The sequence below is a fragment of the Symphodus melops genome, assembly GCF_947650265.1.
Source record: "Symphodus melops genome assembly, chromosome: 16".
Classification (NCBI taxonomy): domain Eukaryota; kingdom Metazoa; phylum Chordata; class Actinopteri; order Labriformes; family Labridae; genus Symphodus; species Symphodus melops.
In genome coordinates, this window is record NC_136706.1 from 879,796 (window position 1) to 896,061 (window position 16,266).

The 16,266-nt window shown below is 44.2% G+C and overlaps 1 protein-coding gene across 5 annotated transcripts in view; it reads right to left on the bottom strand.

Annotated features, from left to right (window-relative positions):
* erbin (erbb2 interacting protein) overlaps nucleotides 1-15,727 on the bottom strand; it is a 50,836-nt gene extending 35,109 nt beyond the window's left edge. For 2 of the 5 annotated variants that reach the window (XM_079365029.1, XM_079365028.1), the window contains exons 1-2: nucleotides 15,154-15,727; nucleotides 4,861-4,938 (exon numbers count right to left, since the gene is read on the bottom strand). The gene's annotated coding sequence lies outside the window, so the exon portion shown is untranslated. The remainder of the gene's footprint in view (nucleotides 1-4,860; nucleotides 4,939-15,153) is intronic. The other 3 variants (XM_079365030.1, XM_079365031.1, XM_079365032.1) reach the window with 2 other exon arrangements.
* Nucleotides 15,728-16,266: the final 539 nt, after the last annotated feature.

Genomic DNA, 16,266 nt, shown 5'->3' on the forward strand with positions numbered 1-16,266 from the left:
AAGACGCTTCAGAAAAGGGCAGGGAAAGGACTCACTCTGAAAATTAAAACTGTAAGGGGGGGGGGGATATGATCCAGGAAGGATTTCTTCTCTGTATTCCTCACGCTCCTTGAAGCTGAGGTGGAGGTCGAAGGCCGTGCGTGAATGAGGGAGGCGGCGGTTGTGTGGACGACACAGTCTGATGCAGGCGGCGGGAGCGTCGAGTCACACGTGCAGCCACATGTATAATAATCTTTTTTTTTTTTTTTTTTTTTTAACCTATGCTATTACCGTCCTTGCTTTGAAGCATCTCATACGTTTCCTGTCATAAAGTTGTTGCTGCTCTGTTTCAGGGGATTACAGGCGCCATGATGGCTAATCTGGCACATTACAGAAAAGTGTGCGTTAGCCCTGTGACATTAAACTGCCAAGTAAATAGTTGTGTTTCATCCTCTTTCAGGCAGGACGATAAGCAGCAAATGTCCGTCATTGTTTCCATACTTAGTGAGTAGAGGGGTTTCCTTTCCTGAGTGCAGACCGTGAAATGTATGCCAAGTCAGGCTAATTGAATTATTTCACCTGCTTGGGATTCCATGTGAATCAGCCAGTGTTGCTTACCGACGAGCGTCAGCAGAGAAAGGAGAGAGCGCCGTCTTTATCGAGAGAGCGAGCCGTGAGCTCTCCGGCCTCCTGCAGCAGAAAAGCACTCTGCTCATCACTTTTTCCTTTTCTGTGTGCATGCCGTCCTTTCTGCTTCCCTTCACTCATCGCTCACTGTCCCTGCATATGTGTGTGTGTGTGTGTGTGTGTGTGTGTGTGTGTGTGTGTGTGTGAGTGTGTGTAAATATTGAAGAGTTCCTTGGTGCTACAAACCGGCAGTACATTTTAAAGGCATTACGATGAGCACAAAGGAGACACAAAGTGGAAAAAGAAAATCTGTTGAGCTGCCGAGCGATGCTGATGTGAGAACACGGTCGGATATTCTCCGGAGAATTCACCTGGAGCCAATCAGAGACGTTTAAACCCTGCGACCGCTACGATCTCTGCACACATTGTCAACCTGCTGCGTTATGTTTCCATTTCTCCAGAATGTTCTTCTCCTCTCTCTTTTGTTGACTTTGTGATTCTGTTCAACGACACCTAACATCCATATCAAGGCAAATATTCTCATTATAACGTCATTTATCAGCTTGTGTTGCTCCGTCTGTTTTTATGGCTTTTAGTCAACATTTTGTTGAAGAAACATTTTCAATCATTTGCTCTCATGCTGTTTAATACACAAGCCTGGATCCACAGAGAGCGGTCTCTTCCTCATTAAGGTCTAACCAGGGCATGGGCAGAGTGCGGCCTGATAGTTATAAATAGTATCCTGCTCCATAATCCCTTCTGCCAGTAAGTTCTTAATTAAATATGAGATCCTGTTAAATATAAGCCCCTGAGATGTGTTTCTGCAGAGAGGAGACCCGGGCAGCCACACCAGCTCTTATTAACGCTGTCGCACTCACAATGAGGATTATAGAGCAGAGTCTATATCGCTGTTAGTAACAAGAGAGTCTCACTTAAAGCTTCGACATCAAAACGCTACAGTTCATTTACCCTAACCCATATCATACTTCCAAGTCAATCAAAACTTTGACATTGTGCTGCATCAAGCCACACTTGTTATTGGTTTTATTGCAGGGAAGAACCCGCAGCATTAAAAGGTACAGCAGCTGCAATGAAAAGCTTTCCTGTAACCATTAATTCTTTAATATACGAGGATAAACATCAGGCTGCTGCTTCGGTCCAGTGTGCACAAAGGCAGCAGCAAAGAAACTCAAAACGTGTCTCCTTGAGGTGACATTGTCCACCGACGTCCAGCCGCCACCACCGGACTGTGCCGTCCCCTCAACCAGCGGCGTCCTCATCCATGCACGGCCCTGCTCCGACCTCCACCTCAGCGGGAACGGCTGCGTCCCATCCCACCTCCTCCTGTTTGTGGATTGTCTTGGTGCCATTTTCCCCCCATGGTGCACCATAGTCATAAACACAGACACACAATGGGAGAGGCTGAACGACCACGACGCAAAGTCTGAGACGCCATCTTTCACCAAGCTGCATTTTGAACGGACCATGATCTGGAAGAGTGAGAAGCTACGCAGAGAGACGCTACACAGAGAGACGCTACGATGCTACTTGTGCTAATCTGACGCAGACATGAGGGGAAGCTCGTCCCTTCCACACACCGGAGAATACGACATGGCTGATTAGCACTTGGCTGATATGAACTTACAGCGCGACAGACCGAAGACGCTCATCTCGTTTCCGACTCACAGGACTCGAGAGGACCTGGAGGGCTAACGGCTCATGATATATGCTGCTCACACAGATGGCCGGGGTGGGGAGGAATCAGGGGAACGTACAGTAAACCAGCAACTCAGGCATAAAAGGGCACAGCAATGTAAAATGTAATTTACATGCTAAGATGCTAAGTATCTAACTTTAGCGTTGATTTGTACTCAATAAGAAGAAGCCATGTGAGGTGATTTGAAAGATAAACGTGATCATGTATTGGTCACTAACAGATTCAGGTGTTTAAAGGGTGACGCTGCTGATACAGAGATCTCAGCAACAATCCCTCGTCTGTTCGTCCATGTGAGCGAGCGAGCGAGCGAGTGAGTGAGAAAGAAAGACAGAGGGAGTGAGATGCTCTCTGCCAAGTCTCAATAACCAGGTCAGACACATTTAGGTCAGAGCCATGTATCCATGCAGACAACTGCCTCCTTCTCCCAGTTTGCCTGCTGGAGAGAATGGATTAAAAAAAAAAACTCCCCAACAAAGTCTGCTCATCAAAACTCCTTTTACAGAAGTTAAAGATGAAAAAAGATGGAGTCTCTCTCTCTCTCTCTGGAGAGGAAACAATGCACAAACAGAATAAATCTATCAGGTAGGTAAACACTCACTGCCCCATGAATATGAATGACGATGTTGATCGCTGACTGTGTGTGTGTTGACAATCAGTAATTGCAGGCTTTAAGTCACTGCAACACAAGATACCGTGCGTCATCATGTGGGAAAATTCAAAAGGACCTAATCATGCCCATAGCACCATCAGCTGCAGCCATGTCACGGGATAATCAATCAGATGTTCTGTGAGATATCAGCTCACGTGTGTAAGGATGGTTGATTCCATCTGTAAATATACCGTTAATCAAAACATACAGCTGCTACACCGATTTATTCTTCCTCCTTTTTCTAAACGACTTCTTTCTCAAAGCAGAGTTTTCAAACTCTTCTGTGTCTGATGACTTCCGATGTAAAAAGGATTTCAGCCCGTCTGTAAACTGGTACAACTTGTCCCTACTGCCTTGTTAAACGCAGCAAACAGCCACTGTTAATGTGAATCAATGGTGGTCTGTATCAGTCTTTCAACTGACATCATGTATTGATCATGTGGCTGCTGGCGTGCCTAATGGAGCCCTTTCACACTCATTATGTTTCTTGTTGTATTGCAATTTGATGTTGAGTTATACAAAGAGCAGAAAGACGTGCAGAGGAGAGAAGAGGCAAACGTATTGTGATGAAGAGGCAGGAATGTTGACCTTGGTTATGATCCAGGTATCATATGTAGATTGATGCAAAGCCTGCAGCAGAGTGGAAGCTGTGCAAACAGAGCTGCAGGGGCAAAAAGGCAAGAAGTCAAATGAGTAAAAAAAAAATCCTTCACGGCTGAGAGATAAACCTGTTCCTGTCAGCGACGAGGAAGAGGAAGACGTGTAAAGCCTTCTGTTCTTCTTCTTCACTATTCAGGTCACAAGATTTGTGCACCCACATTGTCCTGGAGACAAACTGGCTTTATGGTTAACGCAGACCGTCTAGACGCCCAGAAATGTGTCATGAGTAGTCAATGTTTAGAGCACACCAGATTGAAGGAATTAAGGAATCCAGTTGTGGAAACACAGCGACACTTTGTTGTCACCCTGGCAGCACATGTTGGACAGTGATAGCGACTTGAAAAGTAGATCGTGGAGAACTAAAATCAAGTGTTTTCAGAGGTCGGACGGGAGGCTGTGAAACATAACACTGACCTCTGCTTCGGGAATCTTTCATAGTTGTGTTTTTTTAGTTTTGTTTCCTCCTCTTTCAGAGCCAGCCTCTAAAATCAACTTTGAGTCGCTGACTAGAGTGGCAGGTAGATGAAAACGTCCACCGATTTCTAACCAGCTGAAATCAAAAAATGAATCGTCTGGAAGGTCGGCTGACACACGGTACCTTAGTCTAACGTTAGCACTAGCTGCAGAGTGGTTGCAGCAGGGTCGATGTCTTGCGTGGTGCATCAGTGGCTGCTGCTGTTGTACGTGCATGTTCGTATACGTCAGTCCACGAAGCTCAGACGACAACCTCGTCCAAATGAAAACGCAGCATTACACCTGTCAGGACCATGCCAAGTCAAAGACGACGACCTCGACGTGGGGAGAATGTTCTCGCCACCCCTCTGCGACGACCATTTGGTTTCACAAAGTTGTCCCACCGATGCTGACTGCACACTGAGCTCGTTCGGCGGGTGGATCATGTGACCCGGCTTCAGAGAGAAAACAGGGCGGGGCATTCTTGTTGTTTCTCGTTTTCGAGTTGGACGACATCCTAACATCAGAACACTGTTCCGGCTGTCCGTCAGGGTTTCCTCAAAAAGCCACATTAAAATAAAAAAAAGCAAAGGAAACGTCCTGGCAGATTGAGTGTGCTTGTAATTGCTGAGGTTGAGTGTTACTCTACCGCTCAAAACAAAAACAGGCCAAACCACAAAATCAGACCACAAACTAAGGGCTCTGTAACCTACAGCGTAGAGTTCCTGGGATGATCTGTGAATATGAAATGACATGAACGGACCGCATCACATACCTTGTCATTTAGGACTCAAGCGCCTGGATCCCAGTGGACGGATAGAGAGGACAGATCCAACAGCAACTATTTGCTTTGCTAATGAAAAAGGACAAAGAAGACAAAAAATGCAACGTTAGTACCAGCATCAAAAATACAACTTTAACTGCTTGAGATAGACTGGTGTCCGATCTGTATCAACCTCCTTTAACAAGGCCTGAACATCTTCGTGCATTCATACTGGTTCAACAACAGCATAATATTGGTGCCCTAGTCTATGAATTCCCAACGTTTAACCTTGTTGCAGAGCAGGGGCTCCACGTCCACTCAGACTCTCACACACACACACACACACACACACACGCCGATCTCTCATCTCTCCTGTAACACCTCTCGCCCTGTTCAGACTGAAGATGCGAGATGTGTACGTCCATGATGACGTTTGAACCTTCAGTGAAAGTCGTGGAAGAGTACCCGTGGTGACGTGACGAGGTGAACCTCTCCTCTCTCTCTCTGCTACCACACGGTGGATTCACAGAGTGGGAAATCAATATGAATGTTTTAAGGCATAACAAAGGTGGAGCCGAGTCGTAATTTAAAATGGGTTTCTGTTACTCTCTCTAAAGCACTCAGGTGGGATCCCCTCGTCCCCCCCCCCCCCCCCACTACACCCCCGTGACATTCACAGTAAAGGTGAGACGCCACGCTGGTGTAACAGCAGCAGTCTGAGTGGGGCTTAAGGGTCAATTCCTGCTTCTCCTTATTTAAAGCTGTAAACTTTAGTTGGTATCTGATTCTCATGATTTACATAAACAAACAAACTATTTGCACATTATGGAAATATTAAAAGACCTGTAAAGTAGCATTTCAACATGGCTGAAAGGATGTAAAACCAACAGTGACACGACCGTCTCTCCTGCAGATAATGTGCTGTATTGATCTTTAGATAATCCCTTCCAAGCATCGATGGAAATCTGCCAAAGTCAAAACAGATTAATTGGATTAGATTAAGCTACTGTAAAATGTTCCATGGTGCATGATAATAAGCAGTCAAATTTAGGTCAAAAGAGCCTCCGTCTCTCTCTCTCTCTCTCTCTCTCTCTCTCTCTCTCTCATCGTGTTAACTTATGCAGGCTGACGATTGGCTGTGCAAGTGTGGATGCAAATGTTGGGTATGTGCAGAATAGAAAGGATTTGTCAGCAAAGAAAGAGAGAGAGAGAGAGAGAGAGAGCTGTTGAACAGGGCCTGCATGTATTAAGTTGAGAATATGGGGGAAAGCCAGGCTCCTCCTATGTGCACAGTGAGTCCTGCCTCAGGATAGAGGAAGAAACACTTCTGGAGCACTTGTGCAGAATTATTGTAATGCAGAGTCGAAATGTTCTCATTCTGCAGAAATCTGTCTATTGTACAGAGGTCATCCAGCTTGTCTTTAGAAAGAAAAAAAAAACCTGAACAAGTCTCAGCCTTGGAAAGCTGCAAAATCCTGCTTCTCGTGTCAGAGCACATCACAGGAGTATTGTCCCTGCATGCCTGCCAAAGCATTAGCCTTGCTAGCTGATCTGAGACAACAGCACAGCAGCTAAAAGATAGCATCATGCCCTCCGCTATCTCCATGGAGCACAATAGAGCTATAGAGGAGGGGAAAAGGGGAGGGATGAAAAGACTGAAGAAGAAAGGGGAGGTGAAAGAGAAATTTTGACTTATTCATAGAGTCTCCCAATCAGCTGGGAACACTGTGAGCTGCACTGACTCATTAGCTTCTGCTCCATTTCCTCTCGGGTCCTTTTTATCCTCATCTCGTCGGTTTGGGAGAGGGAATCTTTGACAAACAAAACAAGTTCCCGTCGTCACTCGCTGCAGTGAAAGCGAAAGAAGTGTCAAATTTTTAAAAAGGGGGGGGGGGGTGTGTGTTGTTGACAATGGGGGATGGGGGGGCATTGCAGCTACAGCAAAAGCCTCTTCTCCGATGCAGCAAGAGCTCAGACACTGCTGCTACCGTACGCTGTGAAAAGTAGGCGGTACAGGAAATCACCTTGAGCCTTGTTTACACAAGTTCTGTCATTGAGGAAGTACTTCATGCTATGAACAGTAAGGTCGATTCTTCCGTATCAGGAAACGTCTGTTCATTTATTAAGACAGCTTATTATCAGCTGTCAAAATATAGGTCACTACTTCCTGCTTTCATTCTTAATAAGGAGCATCTCTCTGCAGCGTAGGGATGGAGCCATTTCAATATTCAGGGACTTTCATTATATCATGGAAGAGACCTGTAAGCCTCCATTAAATCAAACCCGATGAGTAACAGGCTTTACTGCGAGAAAAAAATAATTAATTGGGATGTTTTTGACGCTTCTCCTGGAGCGGCCTCAAAGCTGGGCGTTCGAGTAGCTGCACTTATTTACACTTCTGCACTGGCTTCTTTTTCTCAAACACCAGAGGTATCCACTTGTTCACAAGTTTGTCAACTTCTGTATTTTCAAGAGGTGTCACATTTCCTAGACATGCTAATCTCACCTCACTGTGGCTGCAGGTCGACCCATGACTCGATTCGTTGGAACATTATTTAGATGTCTTTCCCACCGTGCAAAGTGCACCTAGCACGCATGGCGTTTTGTTTCTACGCAGTGTGAAAAGACGGCTGTGATGTGACGGTGCACGGCCTGATCCAAAGCGGGCCTCTCTAATAACTAAAGAGCAGGGCATGCTGGTCTTCATGCAGTCTGTTACAGAGTAATGGACTTGTTTGTCAGCTCTTCTATGGTAATAATGTCATTATTTCTGATTACTGGCATAATTACGTATTAGTGGAAGTTATATCAGCTCCTTGTCCCGGCCACTCTGTTCCTTTACTCTGCTAATAAAGACACAGGAGAACACAGTGAGCTCAGATCCGATTGGCTTGTTTTCAGACCGCTGTCGACTGCAGATCACTGTACAAACACAAAGACGATCACACACACACACACACACGCACACACAAACACTGCAGGTAAAAGGTGTGTTTCATTGTGACGTCAGCGCTGAAAGGAGATACTCGTGGATCAGAGTAGGACAGGACACGACTCTTTTATCATCAAGGGGAGGGCATCACAGGCAGCAGATGTAAACACAATCAGTCACATGACTTCATCGCCGGGCCAGGATGAATTAAGGTCAGTGAGCAAGGTGCTGCCGACCAGCCTGTGCCCGTTCAGCCGGTTTAACAAACGGCAGCACGCTGCAGCGACGGAGCAACCAAACGTGGAGCTTCTTTGTCAGCACCATGACTGTGCATGTCTTCATCCAGCCAGTCAGCGCTGACATGCAGCTCAGGGGGGTCTCTTTACAAACTAACAGCTCTAAAAACAAGTGTGAAACATACTGTGGAGTCAGTGACTCACACGTCCACTGGAGGTGCTCAATGCATATGTCCACGTTTACAGACCGCACGAGAACGACAGTTTCATCTATTTTTAGTAAGTGCAAGAAGGTTTTTATTTCTGCGGCATCAATTGCAGGCCAAGTAAAAAATACCCTGCTGCAAGTTATTCAGAGAAACAAAAGACGGATTGCTTCCAGACAGACACAGAGAGAGAAACGGGACTGAAAAGAAATAAGAGGGGATGTTAATTGTTGACTGAGCTCACACACACACACACACACACACACACACACACACACATCAGATTTGTGCTTTAACCCATTAAATTCTGAACTAAATATAATAAATCTAAACAGGTTTCAGTCTGTGGAAACCAAACGCTCTGAGACTTATTTCAACTGGATGAAATGTAGGAGAATGTGATCTTTAAAAAAAATATAAAAGCAGAATAAAAAAACAAAAAGAAAAACAGTGCGGTACAGAGGTTATATAATATTTATAGACTACATTTTTGGCTGCATGTTGCTCTGCGGTGAATATGAATGAACATGAATATAGATGAAGCAGGCTGCACTGAAACTGTTAACGGTCTCATACCTTGTTATCTGACGCAGTGTGTGTAATTCTCTTCATATTCAGACATTAATTCACAGGCTGATCTGGACTTAAAATATACTTCACAATAAATGTCACATTTTTTGAGTTCAGTAGTTTCCGATGAGAGGAGAGCAGGCCGTGTTCAGTCCAGCAACCTTTATCCGAGCGCGCTGCCTCTTCAGTGCAGCCGCTCAAAGTCGTCGTTCCATTCGACAATCTTTCCCGGCGCTCTTCTCAAACTACATCTCATTCCTCCCATTTGTGTCTCCCATACGGATCCTGTCGTGCACCCACACCCTCCTTTCTTCACGTCTAACTGGAGCTGTGCTAGCGGGAGCCATCACCCTGTTTTTTCCATAAAGATATTTTTTGTCAAGAAAAAAAAAAATCCCCCTAAAAGTAAACTGGCCAAGTTTGGCATCATGATTTGTTGAAGTCTGATCAAACATACAGTCACACTGTTGAACTCTGTGACCAACCTAATGCAGTTAAGCTCAGCCTTCTTATCATGTGGCGACAGCCTGAAGACAATGCATTGCCCAGCCGCCTTCTGCAAATAAAATCAGTCGGGCTGTATTGTTTGCAGATCACTCGGAGCAGAGATATGAGGCTTATCTGTATCTGATGTTACGACAGGACATTTCTTTCAGGGTTTACGTCTACCGACATGTCTCGCCTCACTGCTGAGTCTTTTGAAATCCTTCCAGTGCAGACGATCTTCTGCAAATGTTTTAATGCGTTACAGCCTGCCTCCATGGCTGCATAAAGACCCATCCACACTAGATTAAGCTCTGTGAGCGCGTCACATCGTTGGGGTGAAACTGGATTACCTGATGCATGTTGGAATTGACAGTAAAGGTTGTAAACTATGATGCCAGTCTGCATTTCTCTGAGGTCCAGACAGACTCTCCAAACCCATTAAAAACCATCCGTCTTATGTAAGCAAAGGCCTTTCTCGCTCTTAACAGGCTTTTCATTCGATATCGATACGAACAGCGGTTTAATGTGCCACTGAGCAACAGAGCAGGAAAGAAGATCAATAAACACGGGCTCATATCTTTGATTTATCATTATGAAAGCACAAAGTGGTGGTAAAGTATCGCTGCAGCTCCACAGACCATTTCTATAAAGCGAGTGCGTTGCAATTACAAGCCTATTAATCCATCACTTTTATTTTATTATGAAATATATCTCGTCGTCGGTCTGGTGTTGTTGTTCCTCTGCGACAGTTTGGCTCGTGGAAACGATAGAAATGTTTCCTGGTGATGATGCTGCTTCCTTTATTTACATTGATGACAGTTAGCTGAACATATTTGGGTTTTAGTTGAACCACAATCTTTCAGGATGTCATCTCGATCTTTAGGAAACAATAAACTACTCTTTTTTTTTTAATGATTTCAAGAGAAAATGTCAGGTCCTTTAACTTGCAGCTGCAGTCAGTATCTCAGTGAGCAGACACATTTGGTTCAGTCAGGTGTGTCAGGGCCTTTAATACCCGCTGAGTCAGGTCAGTGGGACTGAAACATTGCCATGAATTATAAATACGATCTGGGGACATCCCGAGTCTTGATTTAGCCTGCTCCACATCAAGCTAGCTGTGCCGCGGCGTTAGTTATCACGGTTAATCTACCCGTGGGAACAAAGTCACTGTTGGGGATTCAAAACCAGGAAGAATTCCTGCACACACTCGGCTCCTTTATGCTGCCTGGAAGTGACAGTGGGGTTTTTTTGGTGGCTGACTAATCCCATGAACTTGTTTGGTGCATAACCACATGGCTCCTTCACACCGGGATCAGAGGAAACGAAGCATTACACTTCACTGGGAAACTCCCAAACCAGTCGCAGAACATGTGCAAACACTGAATTTTACTAACTACTTAAACAAAGCAACACACCAGTTCAAACACTCAAGTGAACTCAAGTGAGAGGAGCCATACACAACAGAACTGGAAGGAGTGGGCTTACACATGACTTCTAAAAGTAAAACTCTACGACTACATGGGGAGAAAAGTTAATATATAATAATAATATAATGGAGGGGACACACTGGTATCCCTTTTAGTTTTGCGGATGGAGAAACTTCTGTGAGCTGATGGTGAGTACAAGTTTCCGTCACGGCTAACAACAGCGAGGAAAAAGGAAAATATGCAGCAGAGATGTAAAGAGCAGACTCACTCACCGACAGCTCCCACCATGGAGTCAGATTTAACCATCACTCCTCACTTCATTCAGAAGTGGGCTTTAAAGACCGCCATCCCGCAGACGTACAACCCGAGGGGCGAGGGGGACACGCCGCAGGGAAACACAGCAGACCACCAGAGAGGTCTGTAATCATCAGTGACTTGTTCATAAGGCCACGAAGTGAAAGTGAAATCTTAACATGCGACAGCTTGTTCTGCGTACACCTGCTTTTTTTTTCTCGGGGGGGGGGGGGGGGGGGGGGGGGGGGGGGGCTGCTTACACAACATAAGTCTGTCAACGAGACACAAAGGAAAAAACCCACATCAACTCTTTACGCGTGCTTACTGATGTCAGCTAAACATTCATCTGCAAGGAAGACTACGACTGTGTTTCCAGGATCATCTTATTACAAACTGTTCAACTTCTTTTGCTTGAATCGCTGCAAATATTCAATTTAAAAATAAATAAATACATTCATTTGTCCCCGGGGGGGCAATTCAAAGGCACACAGAGCAGTAAATGAACGGCAGTGCAGGTAAACTAAAAATAGACAAAGAAAATAAAGTAAAGTGCCAAAATTAAATTAACCCTTAAAATACTAAATTACAAAGTTTAATATATCAAAACATAAAAAATGGCCATCTGACAGTCCGTCCCAAATATATGGCAAACTGTAGTACTTAAGCAAAATACAAACTGACACGCCCCCTGACAAAAATGTAATTGGCTCGTTTCCTAACAGCATATTTATCATAGTTTGGCCACAGTCAGGATGCATCATCTCTCATGTGTTCATCAGTCCACGTCATGAGAGTCATTGTTTGCAAACGGCTCGAGGATTTATTTATGTTCACGAGGGATTAAAAAGGACGCGTCTAACCAGTTCCAGGAAGTGCACTTAGATGATCACATCACAAATATTAAAGGATCTCTTTCCTAAATGTTGCCAGGAGGCAAACACACATCTACGGTCGCAGTACTCCGCAAACAGCCCGCCGAGTTCAGCGGCCGTACGGTACGACACAAACGCACCCTCCTGACCCCGCCAGCTGTTTTCTATTCATCAGACATCCCAGAGGTTCACAGTTCAGGATGATCGCCATGACTGCGTTACATCAGCTTAAGGAAGGAGAGAAAACATTTCATTCAAAGTTATCCAAGCTGAGTTTGAGCCCGCTCAACAAAACACTTTGATGCTTTAAAAAAAAGGGAAAATGTAGCTTGAACTTTGGTTTGATCCGTTGGTATTTTTACTTCAAGTCCAATTATGATAGATGCATGAAAGTAAAAAAAACCCAAATGAGGCATTGTGGATACTGAAATAACAATTTCAAAGCCACAGAAACAGTTACATAAAACACAAAAACAACAAAAGGGAAATGGTCTTTGCGACTTGTCTTCAAATCCTTTGCCGGTAGCGGGGTGATTAGTGCGGGCGTCCCAAAGCGGTCTGTTCATGCTCTAAGCACATCCTGGATGAGTAGCACAAGGCACCTTTCGAACCTCGAGCTTTAAAATGTTTTACCAACAAAAAATAAAGACATGGGGAACCAGGAGGCGAGCAGTTAGTGTGTGCGCCTCGTGTACAGAGGCTACAGGCGACCCAAGATTGAATCTGATCCTTGGCTCCTTTCCCGCATGTCGTTCTCCACTCTCTCTCTCTCTCTCTCTGGTTTGTAACTCGACCCACTGTCCCATCTCCTAATTAGAGGTAGAAAAAAGCCCTAAATAAAAATCCCTTGCTTTCTTTTCGAGACCAAGACAAGAGTCTCTTTAACAACACAACTTTTGGCAGCAGTTTGAAAAGGGCCTCCGCCTGCCGTCTGACTCCACCTTATCTTCCACTCTGGATCAGCTCTGTTGTAAATGATCACACACACGGATAACTTCAGGCATGAAGTGGTCACCAAACACAAGCAAGGCTTTCAACACATCCACACACATACCACTGTGGCACGACTTGTGTCTGTAGATTACAGAGTGCATTATACTGAAGATCATGACATTTGTTTGCTTCTGGTTGAAAATGATCAAAGGAGGGAGGAAGAGTCACGCAAAGTGATTGGAGACTTTGAGCCAGCAGCGAGGAAGGGTAAAAAAAAAACCCCGTTCATGGATGATTGAATGGGCAAGCTATTCTTTTTAAGTTAAAACACATCAGACTTCCAGTTTGTTTCCGGTTTCTAAAATGCTATTGTTTCTGTGTTTTTCACAGCTGCATCTATATGATATCAAATTAATAATCCTTGGGTTGTGAGGGGGGGGACACGAGACTAGAAATCAAACAACTTCTCATCTAATGAAGAAAATAACTAAGAGTGTCACGTACTGACAGTAAGAGTTAGCAGGTAAGCTAAGGAGCAGGTGTTTGAACTGTGTGAGGAAGCCCGGGCACACAGAGAGGCTCCTGTCAGACAGGGATTCAAACCAGGAACCTCCTCACTGTGAGCCGACAGCACTAACCACTGCACCGTACAATAGTTTTTTCTTTTATTGATCACCAAGTAAAAATGTCAGACAACCTGTTTTGAATTCCATTTGGTGTCGGGACCCCAAGGTCATTTAAAACCTGATTAACAAGATCATTTGGATATTGGGCCGCTAACAAATCGCTTCAAACGGACAAACGTGTCCTCCTATACTTGTATTTGTTTACAGTTTATGGAAACAGAACAGAGGCAGTTATTGTGTTTGACAACATAACAAAACAGGTCATCTGTTTGAAGTTATAAAAAAAAGACAGGATGACATTTATCAGAGGTGAAGCTGATCGATGTATAACTCCATGATCCACATACTGATATGATCTGTTTGAAGTGAAAACATCAACTCTAACTGTTCTCTTTTATGATGCAGTAATCAATACAGCCATACTGACCTGGATTATATAAAAAAATACATATTTCTTTATTTTAGAGAAACATTTGGAAATACTTAGAATGTAAGTGATCTCAGTCTTTATGTGTACAGTTGTACAGAAGTCTGTGTGTGAGTTACTTTTGTTTTTATCCCAATGTTGTACACTGCATATTTTTCTTACATGGTGAAAATGTCTACTTTCTTCCTACAGTTTCTGCACCCCATCTTTTTATTTTGTAAATTTTAGTTAATCTGAATCACATCATAAATACATCTTTAATGTATTGTCAGATAATCTACACAGATTATGTGTCACTGGGTTTAAATCTTAAATTGTTTGTTGAAACGGGGTCCATCATTTGGGTTTGACAAGCTCCACATTGATGGCCTAACATCCTGCAGTACTCGCTATGTTACAACTGCTCTGAGGTTCCTTAACTGTCTCTTTTCAATTTCCTGCACAGGTGATGTACATTTCTTTATATACGTCTGAGTCTGAGTTTGCCATTTATTGCTCATGAACATTATATGCATCATGATTTCCTGAGATTTTTCAGGGGCAACATTTCCCATTAAGACTGTCACACACACACACACAAAATGCAAATTACATGCATGGACCTGCTGAAATATCCTAAAAATCAAACCTATAGGAGATTAGCTCCAATATCTACTGTCAGTCTGATTTTAACAGGATTAAATTACATCGGAGTTAAGTGTGTGTGTGTGTGTGTGTGTGGGGGGGGGGGGGGGGGGGGGGTAATCTGATTAGTGAAGTGGTGAGAAAATGAAAACGCTGATATGTTGAGGGTACAGAGCTGTAATCCCTCTGAAGGTGCTCTGCAACAAAAGATGAGACTGCAGCTGTTTACATTATAACGTGGATGATAGCACTAACACATAAACAGGTTAATGATTACTTCTATTAAATTGCACTGGGGCTGTGCTGTATTTATGAGGACAGCCGTCGTGTCTGTGAACAGATAAGAGGCATAAACAGTCTGCCATGTACAGCTGTTGATGTGAAACACCGAAAACAGACAGCTGCTTTAATCTCATGTTACCGTCCATCAGAGTCGAGCAGATACACGAACACACGGTTACTCCCTCAAAGCGTCAAAATCGGGCTTTATGAATGTGTGTTAACGGTCAAAATAAGATGAATTTAATGTTAAACTCGAGTCGGACAGCATCAGAATGGGACCCTGCTGTAACGATACTGCGCTGATGCTAGCGGCTACGTTAGCATGCTGTGCTGTACGGGGGCCTCCCCCCCCTCCATATATAAAGAACTTGCGCAAACAAAGACACTTACCTTGATTAATGTCGAGTCAGTGTGTCCCCTTTTAGACGTCAGGGTGTAATTATCCAAAATGTGTTTCGAAAAGAGGGCATTAGCCTTCCTTTAGGATTTTCTTAATGGGGTTTTTTTTGTGTGCTAGTGTTAGCAGCGAGCTAACGTTCCCCACTTATAACTGCTGGCCCTGAACATTCTACTGCGCGAGCTAATGTGCGCGAGCCGTCCTCAAGTTGTTCCAACGTCTCCGTCCCCGCAGTTAAATTTCACAATAAAAGCACGGAGCTTCCAGGTGTTCACTCGCAAAAAATAATAATTTTTTGTAAAAAAAAATCTATCGAAGACGAAGGGCGACAAACCAATCCTGGATTTGTAAAGACTTTTTATAGTACACAAAAAAATCCAACATGTCCACGACATTCAGCAAGGAAATACAAAAGACATCCGACGACAGCGCGAGAGCTTTTCCTCTAAAGTGTGCCGCACCCAGGTGTTTGCACTCATAATCCCCGGTGCACAGTGGAAGCTACATGGAGGCTGTTTAGAGACCAACAAGAAGCGCTGGGTTTACTCTCTTCGACCCCTCTCTCTCTCTTTCGCACTCTCTCTCTCTCAGTGGGTGTGTGTGTGTGTGTGTGTGTGTGTGTGTGTGTGTGTGTGTGTGTGTGTGTGTGTGTGTGTGTGTGTGTGTGTGTGTGTGTTTGCACATGAAGAAGTGGGCTGTCCACCAGAAGTCGCCTTTTCGTTTCAGCTATCACCTAACCTCGTCCAATGTGATGATGCGTTCACTGTCTCCGACACTTTCTCCAGGGGTGCATTCAGGGGTCCTCAGCTCCTAAAAACAGTTTACCCAAACTTTTTTTGTTTTTTTTGGCCCCTCACACAACTCTGATCCAAAACACGTTCAGCTTTTTTGCTGACAAAAAAATCATGCAGGCTATAAGTTGTCTTAATGTGTTGCAAAATGCAACATTGATCTTGAGAGCACATTGAGGCTTTTTGTGGATATTATTGTTGACAAAGGAAGAAAGGCTGTGTTGACATTTCTTCACTATGGATGACAGACGAGAGACTCTGCAAGCTTCTTGTTTCTGGTATTGGCTTGGGCCCACAGCAGCTTGTTTAATATAT